This window comes from Mesocricetus auratus, unplaced genomic scaffold (assembly GCF_017639785.1).
Source record: "Mesocricetus auratus isolate SY011 unplaced genomic scaffold, BCM_Maur_2.0 Super-Scaffold_100003, whole genome shotgun sequence".
Classification (NCBI taxonomy): Eukaryota; Metazoa; Chordata; class Mammalia; order Rodentia; family Cricetidae; genus Mesocricetus; species Mesocricetus auratus.
Window position 1 is genome coordinate 6,129,619 of NW_024429188.1, and position 16,293 is coordinate 6,145,911.

The window sequence follows — 16,293 nt, forward strand, 5'->3', positions numbered from 1 at the left end:
TTGTGTGACACTCATTTTAAAACAAAACTGAGGGCAGGTACAAGGAAGTTAGATAAAAATCAAATGTACCAACAAAGAACACCAGTAACCCCAGTTCTAAGTGCGAGTGCAGAGGAAGGAGATTTGCTGGTTGCCCATCTGGCCACTGGTTCAGTGAGACTCTGTCTCAAGGGAACAAAGTAGACAGTGATAGAGCAGGACACCTAATATCTTCCTCTAGCCTTCACATGCACACATAATTATATACATGAGTAAATATACCACCCCAATAACCCCACAATCATATACTATCCATGTAGTAGCTAATATTGAAGATAAAGCACATTTTAGTAGGCCATCTCCCCTCGTGAGGCCACAGTCTAAGAGCTTTTGGGGTATTTATACAAGCTTATATCCCTTGAAGCAGATACTATCAACACCTTAATTTAGTTTTATAGATAATGGTGCTACGGAAATATCAAGGCAGTTATGAAGGGTCTCAGAACACCACACAGAGTATATCAAAGTGCACTGGTCTCCCTGGCCTGATACACTCTATAGTACATGCAATTGCAGAATGAAAGACAAGCCATGTTAGGAAGATACAAAACAACAAGGAATAGGTACTTTTAAATTGTTTTATTGGGTGTGTATATTTTGCCTACATGTGTACAACATGCATGCCTGGTGTCTGGTGAGGACAGCAGAGGATGGCAGATACCCCAGGACTGGAGTTACAGATGGCTGTGAGCCACCATGTTGGTGCTTGGAATCAAACAAAGCATCTCTGCAAAAAGTGCTCTTAACCTCCAAGCCGACCCTCCCAGCCTCAGAAATTTTTTAGTTAACATAATTTCTTTTTTTATTCTTTGAGAGTTTCACAACATGCCCCTAATTCCATCACCTCTCAATTCACCCATATCCTCCCCTCACCCCTGTAATGCTCTCCAAAAGAAAATAAAAAAAAAATCAAAACAAGCAAGCAAACAAGCAAAAAAAGAACCAAACAACAACAAAAACCTTCTTTGCTTCTCTGTCTTTCCCATCCTGGTGCACTGGGAGCCACAGTGTGTCACATATTATACCCTTTTGTCTAGTCAACTTTACCTGCAAGTGTTCAATGCAGTGAGTCATTGGTCTGGTTCAAGGCCTCTGGTTTCTGATATACCATAATCACTAGATCCTCACCAAAACTCCCCTGGGATATCCTGCAGCATCCCTGAGTCATGGAGATCCTGTGGGTATTGTTCCACAGGACCATTCACTTCTTGAGCTCCAGCAGGTCCTAGATTAAGATGTTAGAGTGAGCAAACCCAAGGCCCTGCTGTGGGCCAGGGTGGTAGCTAAGCTGGTTAGTCTGGGCCACTGGTGCCACCCACCTGAGGCAAGGGGTGGAGTCAGCTCTTCTAGGTCTCATTCCCTCATTATGCATTATAATGAGGAAATGAGACCATCTATCCAAAGTGCAGGGAGGGACTACTGGGGGCAGCTCTCCCATAATGGTTGGGGCCAGCTTTCTTGCTGCAGTGTCTAGTGAGGGGCAGACCCAGCCTTCCCAGGGCCAGTGAAGGGTGGGGCCAGCACAGCCTGGCCTGATTTCATCACTCATGGTTACTAAGGGCCACTGAAGTGACACCGACCACAGATATCAACACAGAACCCACAGACCCACACTTGGCCCACAGCAGTAGCTCAGACCCTGAGGACATCCTGGCTGTGGGTGGAAGCACCGGCCACTCAGATCAGGATGGCTCTGGTGGTAGCACTGCCCCTGACTCCAAAAAGTCCACAGATTGCAGCCCTAACCCAGGGCTTCTGTGTGATCTTTGGTGGCAACATGGGCTGTGGTAGGTGTAGAATGAGTTCTAATAGGTCTAATAATGAAAGCCCAGAGTCAGATATAGGGTTAAATGATGAAAGATCAGACAGATAAAGGAGCAAACCATACCTACCTATTATCCCCCCAACTTCTCAACCTAAAAGAGACTAAGCTCCTATCTACTCCTGCCTATATTCCTCTCTCCACCCAGCCATCTCACTTCTGGGAAAGAGAAACACAGGGAGCCACGATGTAACTGCCATAGGGGTAAGAGGTCCAGACCCCTTTCTCCAGTAAGAGAAATACTTAGATTAACAATTATGGATTAAATACTTAAGTCAGAGATAGTCAGTAAGAAACCAAGCAAATGGCCAATAGCTTCATAATTAATACAGTGTCGGGTGTGTTATTTGGGGATTCAGACAGCACTGCAAAGCCCAAGCGGCTGGCGGGAAACTATACTCAACAGCTTTTACTGGAGAGGATGTGGAAAAGGGGGAACACTCATCCAATTGATGGTAGTAGTGCAAACTTGTATAGCCACTTTGGTAATCAGTATGGCTGTTCCTCAGGAAAATGGGAATCAGTCTACCACAAGATCCAGCAATTCCACCCAAAAGAAGCACATTCATACAACAAGGACATGTGTTCATGTATGTTCATAGCAGTATCATTTGTAATATCCAGAACCTGGAAGCAACCTAGATGCCCCTCAACTGAAGAATGGATGGATAAAATGTGGTACATTTATACAATGGAGTACTACTCAGCAGGAAAAAAAAACAATGGAATCTTGAAATTAGCAGGCAAATGGATGGCACTAGAAGAAACCATCCTGAGTGAGGTAACCCAGTCACAAAAAGACAAACATGGTATGTACTCATTCATATATGGATTTTAGACATAGATCAAAGGATTACCAGCCTACAATCCACACTGCCAGAGAAGCTAGGAAACAAGGAGGACCCTAAGAGAGACATAGATGATCCCTAGGAGAATGGGACAGCGACAAGATCTCCTGAGCTAATTGGGAGCATGGGGGAGGGGAGAGGGAGTTAGGAGAAAGAGAAGGGGAAAAGAGGAAGGGACAGGAGGACATGAGGGAGCAGGAAGATTGAGTCAGGGATATGAATAAATAGAGGAGACCAAGAAAAGAGATACTATAAAAAGGGAACCATTATAAGTTTAAAGAGAAATCTGGCACTAGGAAATGTCCACAGATCTACAAGCATGATCCCAACTAAGAATCTAAGCAATAATGGAGAGGCTACCTTAAATGCACTTCCCCGATAATGAGATTGATGGTTACTTCATATGCCATCCTAGAGCCTTCATCCAGTAGCTGATGGAAGCAGAAGCAGACACCACAGCTAAACACTGAGCTTAACTCCTAGAATACAGTTGCAGAGAGGGAGGAGTGATGAGCAAAGGTGTCAAGACCAGGCTGGAGAAACCCACAGAAACAGCTGACCTGAACAAGGGGGAGCTCATGGACTGATAGCTGGGAAACCATCATAGGACTGACCTAGAACCGCTGAACATGGGTGTCAGTTAGGAGGCTTGGGCAATCAATGGGGCCTCCGACAATGGATCAGTAGTTATCCCTAGTATACGATTTTACTCTGGGAGCCCATGACACATAGAGACATACTCTCTCACCCTGGACACATGGTGGAGGGCCTAGACCTCACTCCAAATGACATGACAGACATTGAAAATCCCCCATGGATGGCCTCACCCTCCCTGGGGAGCAGAAAGGGGATGGGATAGGGAGTGGGGGGTTAGAGGAGGAGGAGAGGGAGAGGGCACTGGGATTGACATGTAAAATAAATAAAAAGGAAAACAAAATATAAAAAGCCAAAAAAATCTTAATTTCTAGTTAGTTATAATGACTCAATCCTGAAATCACATACAGGAAGCTAGATAAACCTTTTTGTTCAGTTAGTTAGTACTCTACGTGACCATTAATACCATGACAAAAAATGAATATTTATTAATCTTATAAATTTGAGACAATATTTATACCTTACAAAAAGATGTGAAAGAGTCAAAATAAAACCAGAGGATTATGAGATTTGTGGCAGTACAATAGTCCTTTAACTTTTGTGGAGATTTTGGATTTTACTTTAACAAGCATGCTTGGGTTTAGAGAAGGAGAGAGCCATACTATAACTCAAAAGCAAGCTTTAAGTTTTCATTGGACAGGAACTACAAAGAGACCATTTGCATTATATGTCTGCAGAGAAAATCAGAAACAAACATTTGGGAAGATTTATGAAACTTTATCCTGTTAGAGATATGATCTACTAATAGGCCTATTCACTCTTTTTTCTTGGGACTTTTTTTTGTCTGAATGATTTGTCCTTTTTCTTAAAATGTCTCCTTTGTCCAGTGGCCTTCAGATTCCTTAGCTGGATGCCTTCATTCTCCTGAAAAGACAAAAACGAAACCCTTCCCCAACCCTAACTTTGGGGAAGGTTCCATCATGGCAAGGTATATCTGATACAATAAAAGGCATTTGTTAGTTTTCAAGCTAGTTTAGACTGAATGGCCATGCTGTTTGATTAGGCCCTGGCTGATATAGGGCCACATACCCGACATGGCCCTCAGTTGCAGCTCAGGCCAAGACATGAGCTTGGCATTGGTTGGCAGCACAGGCCCCCTCAGGTTTGTATGGCCCTGGCTGCAGCATGGCCCTCTGATGCCAACATGAACTCAAGTGACTGACCTGACCCCAGGTATCCATATGGCCTTCAGTGGCAACAGAAGCCACAGGCATCAACACAGCCCACGGCTGCTATAGTGCCACAGACCAGGACATGACCCTGAGCAGCAGCCCAGGAACAGATGACACCATGGTCCTACCTAGGTGGCAGCACATGCCACACCAGCTGCACATGGCCCCAGACTCTATCACAGTCACGGTCACATGTTGTGGCCCCGACCCCAGGCCATCGTGTAGCTCTCTGTCATAGCATGGGCCTCAGACTTCAACACAGTCTCTGACTGCAGTAGGACCACGGACCCAGACATGGTCCTTGGCTGCTGCCAGGGTCTGGATGTCACCATTGCCCCAGGTGACAGCACAGGCCACCCAGATTAGCGTGACCCCAGTAGCATTGGGGCCTTGAGACACCAAAATGACCCTAGACACCAGTACATCCCCAACTGTCAGCCCAGACCCCAGGAATCTGCATAGCCCTCTATGGCACCTGGAGCCGTGTACATCAACATAGACTCTGGTACAGTAGGGCCCCATGCCTGAGATGTAGTTTTAAAATAATTCTAATGTGATATTTAGGGCTCACAAGTTAGTATCAAATGGGCTTAGAAGGTCTATCCTATAGCTACTTGAACTGCTGTGTATGCTATGGGTTGGATTATTCATCCATAAAGGAGTGTAAGCTGGATCTGTCACAGCTGCTGTCAACCCGTGATGGACCAGCATTGGGAGATGCCCAAAGCAGACACCAGGACACTGTGGGAGCCAAGAAATGGATTTTGTCTATTACATGTGAACAGTTCATGAAATGTCTCTCCTGGAGCCTCTGTCTTCCTAGGAACTGCAGGTGGAGGGGGGAATCCATAGGCAGGATGCCAAGCCCCCTAGAATGCTAAGAACTGGGCCTCACTGGTGTTCACAGGAGACAATGCCTGTGAACTGAGATTCTGAAAGAGTGAGAGTTTCCTCGCATGGGAACTGATGTCACTCAAAGATGAGGTCATTTCTTTCTTCCTAAAAAGGGGTAGGTATGTGGGGGTGGGGTGGAGGGTCATGGGATGGGCCTGGATCCTGATCCTGATCAATGACATTTTAGGAAGATAGTGTTAGAGAATTCCAGAAACCTTGCATCTCTGGGCCTTAAAATACTTGGACATAGTTCTTTTTCTTTATTTTACTTAACTAATTATATTAGTTGATTTCTTTATTTTGGAGATTCTCATGTAGCCCAGGCTGGCCTCAGATTCACTGCTTAGTGCTAACAACTGAGCTACAACTCCAGCCTCACCTAGTCACATTTGTGGAGCAAAGAAAAAAAATGCCATGAGATATAAAGAAACAAGAGCTAGTCGCCATATAACCAGAAGGGAAGCCTACAACTGCAAAGGGCATGCCAATGCCGCGACTGTTCTTACATGTTAATCAACATCAGAAAACAGACCCTGGTGAGACACTTCACAAAGTGTCTATGGCCAAGGTTTTTTACCTTGTTTAGTAAACATTAAAGAATACATACTGGTGAGAAACTATAAGCATGTATAGAATGTAGAAAAGATTTAAAGTTTCCTCAGCTAGACAACTCATATCAGAAAAACCCTAAAAATGTAAAGAATGTAGCAAATACTTTCCCATTCGTTACACCTCAGTAAACATCAGAAATTCATATTGCAGAGAAACCCCACAAATACGGAGAACATGACAGAGCCCTTACAAGTTTTAGAGAACCTTTCTCAGTGGTGGTGTATGCCTTTAATTCCAGCACTAGAGAGGTATAGAAGACAGGAGCAGGGTCTCAGAGCTGGCAATTAGTCTCCAGCCACATTGAGGGCACGATCACCCTAGTCTTGGTAGAGGTAAGAGCTCTCTGGTAACTTGGCTGTTTTGCTTTTCTGATCTTCAGCTTGAATCCCAGTATCTGTCTCTGGGCTTATATTATTCTTGCTACACAGGATGATTCTAGAAGGACCTTTGCCTGCGTAAAGTCTAAGCGCTCTCCTCAAAGGGAGTAAGAGATAGTTTATGTTGTAGCCAAAGATGAGTGGTATAGCCTGAGATTTAGGTTAATCCAAATACTATGTAACAACTTTGTTATACTTTTATGACATTTTTGTACTAACAGAATGAAATTGGTCACAAATGAAGGTATTTTTCAAAGACAGTGGTGGAAACTGTTGTGCCCAAGTCACAAGGATCCCCAAAGAGACCAGGGAGACAGACCACCGATGCAAATGCGCAAGGTTTATGGATTATTCTATCCTTCCTCGTTATTGATTATTCTGTACTTCCGTTCAGGAGGGACCCCATCTAGCAAGCTGTCGCAGCAGCCTCCAGAGTGGGTGAAGTTCCCTGTCTACTGCTAGGTTTTAAAGACAAAAGTTACAGGATTACATCAGTAGGTACGAGTTTCTAATTGGTTGACATCTGGGGAACAATCAAGAGATTTTTTTCAAAGTCATGTTTTTGTCTTGTAATACCTGTGTACCCATTTTTCTCATAGGTTGGTACTGGAGAGAATATTCTGTGGTTTCTACAGCTTGCGGGTGGTCTATTGTACTAATATTTTTCAGAATTGAATTTCCTGGAGGCTACAGGCAAGTTTCTTTTGAGGTCAAACAGTCCCCAGGATGCTGGGGGGTTTGGAGCTCCGTTTGTTCAGTTTTGGGCCTAGGCCTGTTGCATACAACCTAGCCTCTAGGAGCTAAGGCTGGGGAAGGTTGATCTGGAGTTTTGGCTCGTCAGAAACATCAGGTAGATAGGTAAGAGCAAAGCTGAGAAACCTCTGCTATAGGCCTCGGATGCTATCTGATGACATTCTTATACTTTTGGGTGATGGAAGCTAGGTGCCTATGTACCCATTTATATGTATATATTTAACCAGATAGTCAGCAGAGTGACGCATCAAATTCAGGTAGACAACAGATTGCTATGGAGGGGTTAAGGATAACTCCAGCTAATTTGGCCCTGCACCTACACCATTCCAGCCCTCAGTGATCACAGACGTTCTCATCAGTCAGTCAGCCTTGGGAAAGTCTTTAACACAGGGGAGGCTTTGTTTCTGGGAACTTCACACACCTTACAAGAAGGAAATATTTATACTGGAAAACAGTGTAGATATGAAGACTATCATGATGCATTTTTTTTCATGCCTGGGTTCTTAATGGACAAAAGGAATCAGTATAGTAGAAAAAAAATCTATGGAATTATTTCCAATAATTTACTGGACATCAAAACTTAAAATAATAGAATGAAATCACTACTGACTTCAGGATCACACAGATAATTCATCTCTGAAAGAATACCACTTTGTTGGGAACAAATTTACATCAGGCATGGTGGCAACACTTACGAGGATCTAGGGTTCAAGGCCATTGTGAGCTTGTAGTGAGTTGGAGAACAGCATGGGCTACTTAAGACTTTATCTCAAAATTCCACAGTGTACTTCCTCTCTATCTCCCCACCCGTTAAAAATGGGAAGAAACTGTCACATGATTGTATCGTAAGAGCAAGACTGGGACCTAATTTTTTTTGTAATTTCATTTACTTTTTAAATATAATTTTATTTAAATTAGAAACACGAATGCTTCACATGTCAGTCCAGGCTCCCTCTCCCCCGCCTCCTCCCTGGTCCCTCCACCAGCCTCCCAGCCCCCAACCCAATACCCACTCCATTCCCCAGGGAGGGTGAGGCCCTCCTTGGGGAGATCTCCAGAGCCTGTCATTTCATGCAGGGCAGGGCCTAGGCCCTCTCCCATGTGTCCAGGCTGAGAGAGCATCCACCATTGTGGGATGGGCTCCCAAAGTTTATTCATAAACCAAGGCCCCAGAGATTGCGTAGGCCTCCTCACTGACACCCACATTCAGGGCATCTGGATCAGTCTGATGCTGGCCTCCTAGTCATCAGTCTGGGGTCCAAGAGCTCCCACTTGTTCAGGTCATCTGTTTCTGTGGGTTAAAACAGCCCAGTCTTGACCACTTTGCTCATCACTCCTCCCTCTCTGTCACTGCGTTCCAGGAGTTCAGTTCAGTGTTTAGCTGTGGGAGTCTGCCTCTGCTCCCATCAACTACTGCATGAAGGTTCTGTTTCCCAGACTCTGGCAGTGGGATTGTATGCTGGCACTCCCCTGCTTCATGTCTAAAATCCATATATGAGTGAGTACATACCATGTTTGTCTTTTTGTGACTGGGTTACCTCACTCAGGATGGTTTCATCTAGTGACATCCATTTGCCTGCAAATTTCAAGATTCCATGTTTTTCCCATTGAGTAGTACTCCATTGTGTAAATGTACCACGTTTTCTCTATCCATTCTTCAGTTTTGGGGCATCTAGGTTGCTTCCAAGATCTAGCTATTACAAATAATGCTGCTATGAACTTAGTGTAACAGGAGTCCTTGTATGAATGTGTATCTTTTGGGTATATGCCTAACAGTGGAATTGCTGGGTCTTGTGGAAGACTGATTCCCATTTTCCTGAAGAATCTCTATACTGATTTCCAAAGTGGCTGTATGAGTTTGCACTCCCACCAGCAGTGGAGGAGTGTTCCCTTTTTTCCACATCCTCTCCAGCATAAACTGTAATTGGTGTTTTTGATTTTAGCCATCCTGACAGGAGATGGTATCTCAGAGTTGTTTTGATTTGCATTTCCCGGATGGCTAAGGATGTTGAGCACTTTCTCAAGTGCCTCTCAGCCATTTTAGACTCCTCTATTGAAAATTCTCTATTTAGTTCTGGACCCCACTTTTTAATTGGGTCCTTTGGTGTTTTGGAGACTTACTTCTTAAGTTCTTTGTAAATTTTGGAGATCACCCTCTGTCAGATGTGGGATTAGTGAATACCTTTTCCCATTCTGTGGGCTGCCTTTTTGTTTTGTTTATTGTTAGGACCTAAATCTTTAGTCTACATTTTTTTCCAGAGACCATGTGGTTGATTGTAAAATGATCTCATGAGATTATCTGTAAGCTTTAACTATTTAGGCAACAACAGGTCTTGGGTTTTGCTGTTATTTTGTTCTGGCGGGGTATGGGGGGTGTTATCATATATGAATGTTAATGCCTGGTATTTCTCCACCTTATTTGAGACAAGGTCTCTAACTGAACCTGGGACTCACAGGCCAGAAAATCCCAGGGGTCTTTTGTCTCCACTCACCCAGCTCAAGGACTAGGGGTGCAGGCTGTCAGGTCCAAACCAAAAGAAACTCACAGATGACTCCCTGTGGTGCCTAGTAGCATACCAAAGAGCATGCTGGCCCCCAGACTCTCAGAATCACTCAGTACCATGGCTCTTCTCACCCCACCCCTACCCTAGATGTCTCCAGCTCATGGATTTTCCTTCCCCCACCTTCTCCTGCCTATATAACCCTGCCATTTTGGCCTTCACTCTCTTGGCCCCCTCCCTCTTGGTTCTCTTTCTTGTCTCCTCTTTTGGTCCTCCCTAAGCCCGAACGGCACTGTCCATTTTGCTGGCCACACTCTGGCCTCTGCCTCCTATATACAGCGAAAGCCTTCCCCTTGGCAGCACACACCTTGGTGAACTTTCTACACATGCTGCGATGCCAGGCTTTTACTTGAGTATGCACTGGGAATGTGCAGTTAGGTCCTCATATTCTCACAAAGAATTTTACCAACTGGGCTATCTCCACATCAATGCTCTTAACAAGGGACAGAGATTGTTGGGCCCTGTTCTGTTTTTATGGTAGAATAAAAAAAAAAAAAAGATGAACGAGAAAGCAAAGATACCTGCCATTGAGATAGAGTGTTAATGTTTATTTCTGTTTTTCCTATCACTTATTAAACAGTTTTGTCACATTAGAGGAAAAAACATCCACTCTTTCAAGATGATTACTAAGACAAGGAAACATAAAATACAATATATGAAAAATTTAAATTTAATTATATATGCCAGTGGAATTCAGTGTAATGATTTCAAAATTATGATAGGGCAAAGCTGAAAACACTAAAGTCCATGTATTTTCAATGTGCCGGTATAAATGAAAATAATAAATAAAAGAAACTATAATAAAGTATAATTAACGGCGGTCATGCAGTAATGGGATTGTAAGAATTTTCATCAATATGCTTCTATAGAAATGTGAAGAGTTTAAGTGAAGCCTACATTAAAATAATTAGTTAATAAAGATTGGCAAAGGTCTTTCAGAGAAGCTCAAATCTGAGGCGGTGGGGTGCCTGGGTGCCCAGACCACCCAACCAGTGTGGAAAAAAAAATGTAAAGCACAGGTGGTGGATTTTGGGTAAGAAAGAGTTCACAAAGATAAAACACAATTGTCAGATTCTAGCCTGCCTAGCCCAAGCTGGGAAGAGGCAGGCTAAGAATTTTTGAATAGAAAAAAAAAAACCCGTCATTCCATTTTTTTAAAGCGCAAAGGGCGGGGTAGAACAGAGAGCAAGGCACTCACGCTATACAACAGTGCCATCTAGTGGCCAAAGAAACCTAAATTCACCGACACCCAAAGAAAGTCGCCATTTTCTTCAGTTCTTCGAGTCACCAACACAAAGAAAGAATTCTGGAAGCCAGACGGGATAAACTAGACCGACTACAGAATATATGCTTATAGGCACTAAGTGCGCCCAGGGAACCTGCCCGAGAAAGGCTGCCTTCCTCATGCCTGCCCTCGGAGTCAGAACAATAGCAGCCGGGTCAGGACACAAAGGATAGGCACAACAAGCCCTTTGTTTGGATTGGCAGGTGGCAGGTTGGCGCCAAGGTCCCCACTGTAGTCGCTGGCACTTTCCTGTCTTTTGATTGTGCTTTTATCCTGCCTATGAGTTTTTACATGTAGCTTAGGGTATGAGGCAGGTGACATGCTGACCTACTGTTCGCGTCGCCACATTTTCGATTAGTGCACCAAGCTTTCTGGAGGCTAAAGATCACGGTCTCCTTTTCCGGGATCTAAAAGCGTCCTCTTATTTTGCTTTGTTGCAGCAACTTTTGTCTTTAGGATTGTATGTGTGAAAGCCAGTTTTCTTGGGATGTACGTGACTTTTTCTGGCCACTAGATGGTAGCATTGTACAAGGCAGCGACCAGGTATGCCTCTTACCCCCGCCCTTTGTGTTAAAAAAAAAACTTTCTTACCCAGTCCTTTGTGTTTGAAAAAATTATGTGGAGCCTTCTTCTTTTCACCTTTTAAATAAGGGAATTTTTTTTCCTTCTTCTTTTTCTTTTTCCCTCTCCCTGCCACTGTTTTGTGTGGACCTGCCTGTAACTGAGGATGGAATAAACCACGGTTCTGCTTATTTGCTCTTCAAACTGGCAATTTTTCTTATGGGCCCAGCTACATCTATTTCCACTTCTCTGTAAGTTCTATTTTTTCCAACTTATCCTGCAATTGTGGAATTATGGTTTATGTATATGGGTTTATGGTTAGTGTTATTGCAGTGTGGATGTCATTTAACCCACAAGTGTGATCACAAAGAGTCTCTAAGGGCTTCATGGTGCCCACTAGGGCTGGGAACAAGTCTCTCAACCTCCAGTTGGAGGGAAGCCATCAACACAGACAAGAAAACCTACAAAATGTATGGGAAAGTCAGTAATATGGACAAAGAAGCAAGTAAGTAAACAAAAAAGACATTTAACAACATGAGCCAAAAATTCAGCAGGGAAATTGAGAGTTTGAAAAATGAAAAGCAAATGGAAATGTTGGAAATGAAAAAAAAATAGACATACCAATGAATCAAGTAGTAAATACACGGGAAAGCATAGCCACTGATCAAGTTGACTGACCAGAAAAAAAAAAAAAGGTTTTCAGAGATGGAAGTAGAGGGAATACTACATTCAGGTACCAATAAAGTAGAAAAAAAAATGTCAGGTAATCCCAACACTCTGGAGGCTGTGGGAGGAGTATTACAGTTACAGGCCAGCTTGAACTATAGTGTGACTTGGTCCTAAACAAACCAAAACCAAAACCAAACAAAAACCCTAAAACCAAACAAAGAAATGAGGAAGCTATAGCTCAGAAGCAAATGGTTTTGCCTAGTGTATAGGGGGCCCTAGGTTCAATCTCAAGAACTGTAAAAAAACAAAAACAACCTATGAATAATCATGACTATAGACTACATCATCTACAAATATCAAAATATGATCAACGTAATAAGTATAAGAACCCAAGAGATAGAAGCAGCCGAGATAAAGAAGAAGGCACAGGGAACAGGCTCAATGAAATTCTCAAATCTATAGGAAGAATTGAGCACCCAAACACAGACATGGCCAGAGAAATCCTCTCCAGGACATGCTATAGTCAACCTGTCAAAAATACAAAGGAACAACACTCAAAACCAGAAGAGAAAAATGCAAGAAAATGAAGATTACGACTGTCCAGTCAGAATGACTAAGAAAACAACCAATGCTGGCAAGGCTGTATGGAAAAAGAGAGCCTTATATACATTGACTGTGAGAATGTAAATTAGTCTAAACATGATAGAACCCAGCAAGCTGTTGTTCTGAACACTACAAACACAACTGCTACACTATCCAGATATATCACTACAGGCTGTATACTCTAAAGGGATCAAAGGCAGCAAACACAGACTTACACACCCACGGTGGCGGCACCAAGTCAGCCAGCATGCAAATAGAGACAGTAGTCCACCCATGTCTAGCACTGCACTATTCATAGTAGCCAAGAAAACGATTCAGCCTAGCTGTTCATCAACAGAGGAGCACACAATGAAAATGTGCCACACCGAATATGCTTTGGGAGCCCATTCCCTATGGAGGGATACTCTCTCAGCCTAGATACACGGAGGAGGGCCTAAGTCCTGCTCCAAATGATGTCACAGACTTTGATGATCCTCCATGGAAGGCCTCACCCTCCCTGAGGAGTGGATGGGGGTTGGGATGGGGAGATGGTGGGGGAGTAAGAAGATGGTAAGGAGAGGGAACTCGGACTGGTATGTAAAATAAGATTGTTTTAATTTATATTTTTAAAAAATGAAATTGCCACACACACAAAAGAAGAATTTTACTAAGCTGTGAAGAGAAGTCATGACATTTTCAGGAAAATGGATCATATTGGAAATGATAAATCGTACTAAGGAAAATAAATCAGACACAGAAAGGCAAATACCACATTTTCTCTCCTGTGTTGAAATTAGATTTAAATATACATACATATACACACACATGAAAGCATAAAGGGGGGGTCTACGAAAGCGAAACAACAGGTAAAAAGGGTGGGGGAAGGGGGAGGAATGGATAATGACACACACACACACAGACACACACATACACACACGCGTGCGCGCACGCACACCAGGAAAGCAAAATGCAGTAGCTCTCCATCTAAATGTAGGGCCTTGTGAGCTTCGCCCTTCCATACTGACATGCCAACTGGTGTGTCCTTGTTCAGGTGATCATACTGTTGAGGTTTTGTGGGTGCAACTCCCCTGGCGGCATATGTAGAGGCACTATCTCACTGTCTCACAGCAAACTTCCATCTGCTCCTCTGGCTCTTACACTCCATCTGCTCCCTCTTCCAAGAGGGTCCCTGGTTCTTAGGTAAATAGGTTGTGTTGTGGATGCTTCAGTTGGGGCTGGGCATCCCACTGTCATTTGTTCTCTGCATTTTGACTAGTTATAGATCTTTGAATTTCATCTGCTGTAAAAGGTGTCTTCTATGAGGAGCGAGGTCTACATTTTTTCTGTGTGTATACAGATAAATCTTGAGAATGCAGTTAAATGTTACACCAGTTTAGGAAAGTGACGGTAGTATATATGCTGAGTTTTCCTGTCCTGCAGCCACTCTCGATAGACACTGAGACTTATATTAATTATAAATGCTCAGGTTTGTTACTAACTAGCTCTTACAACTTAACCCATTTCTATTAATCTATGTGCTGCCCCAAGGCTCATGGCTTTTACCTCTATCCCATTTTGCCTGTATGACTTGTTTTCCGTCTGGCTAGCAACTCCTCTGACTCCACCCATTCAGTTTGGCTTTCCTGCCTAACTTTATCCTGCTCAGCTAGTGGCCAGTCAGCCTGTTTATTAAACCAATCATAGCGACACATGTTCATACAGTGTACGGAAGGATTATTCCACAGCAGTAGGAGCTTCTCCTCTAGGTTCCATGGCTTCATCAGTCATGGGTAGTTCACTAAGTCTTTGGTACCAGGCATGAAATCCCTCCTACTGAGTGGGCCTTAATTCCAATTGGGTGGCATATAGTTATCCCCAAGACATAAGTGCCACTATTGCACCTTTGGGCATATCTTGCCATGCTGAGCATCGTTGTATTTTGTAGGTTTTACACCTGGGTGGGGTACTGATAACTTTTCTCCATGGCAGCTCTTTCTGACACTGTGAGAGGCAGCCCTAGGGAGGAGGTCTGCAGGTCCCTGAGCTCACTTCTTCTAACTCATGGATTTGAAGTTTGCATTTTCTTCAGCAACAAGAACTTACCTTCAGATCCTGAAGAGCTACCAAGAAAAGTCTCTTGGACGGCCCTAGTCAACAACTCAAAAGGGTGAGGAAAATCATCTTTTTAATACCTTCATCGTTATATGATAATATTTCCCTTTTGGAGGAAGAGTGTGAATGCAAGCCCCTATTAGCACAGAATGTGTAGTTGAGTTTCCTGTATTTAGAGAAATTAAAAGGTCAGCAGTGTGTGACAGACAATCTCCACTTTCTTGATCACTGTCTCTTTCCTGCTAAGTAAAAATATAATAATATTTTATTTTTCAACTATGTACAAAACATGCAGTTGGTAATCTTGAAATTCGCAGGTAAATGGATGGCACTGAGTGAGTAACCCAGTCACAAAAAGACAAACATGGTATGAACTCACTCATATATGGATTTTAGACATGGATCAGGATAGTGCCAGTCTGCACTTCCACTGACTGAGAGTCTGGGAAACAGGAAAGAACCTAGGAGAGATATGCATGGTACCCAAGAGAAGAGGAATGAGGCAAGATCTTCTGAATGGATGGGGAACACGGTGAGAGGAGGGGGCAGAGTGGGAGCTGGGAAGAAGAGAGGGGGAGAAGAGGAAGAGAGAGTAGGTCATGGGGGAAAAGGAAGGTTGGGGGGTTAAAATAGAGGGAGAACAGGATGAGAAATACTATAATAGAGGGAGTCATAGGTTAGAAAAGAGATCTGGCACCAGTGAGACCTCTGGTGACCTAAAGGGATGACGCCAACTGGCAAGCTAAGCAATAGTGGAGAGACCACCTTGAATGCCTATTCCTGATAATGAACTTGACGTCTACCCTATATGCCATCCTAGAACCTTCATCCAGTGACTGATGGAAGCAGAGGCAAACACCCACAGTTAAACACTGAACTGAACTCATGGAACCCAGTGACAGAGAGAGAGGAGCGATGAACAAATTGGCAAAGAATGGGCTGGCGAAACCAGCAGAGACAGCTGATCTGAACAAGGGGGAGCTCTTGAACCCCAGACCCACTGCTGGGAGGCCAGCTGGGACTGATCCAGACCCCCTGAGTGTGAAATTCAGTGAGGAGTCCTGGGCAACCTATCGGGTCCTGGGCAGTGGATCAGTGTTTATTCCTGGCATACAAATGGACTTCGTGTGTCCATAACACATAGAGGGATGATCTCTCAGCCTGGGCTCTTAGGGGAGTGCCTGGACCCTGCCCTGAGCGAAATGACAGACTCTGGATATGACCTATGTGGAAGGAAGTAGGGATAGGGTGGGAGGCTGGGGGGAATGGTGGGGGTATGCCGGAGGAGGGGAGGGAGAGGGAACTGGGACTGACATGTGAAGCAAGCTATTTAAAATTAAAATAATAAAAAA

General features: G+C 43.7%; 1 long non-coding RNA gene across 1 annotated transcript; it reads left to right on the top strand.

Annotated features, from left to right (window-relative positions):
- Nucleotides 1–11,708: 11,708 nt before the first annotated feature.
- On the top strand, nt 11,709–15,807 carry LOC121139940. Its single transcript, XR_005876720.1, has 3 exons — nt 11,709–11,829; nt 14,819–14,996; nt 15,762–15,807. It is a non-coding gene; the product is annotated as an uncharacterized LOC121139940 (long non-coding RNA).
- Nucleotides 15,808–16,293: the final 486 nt, after the last annotated feature.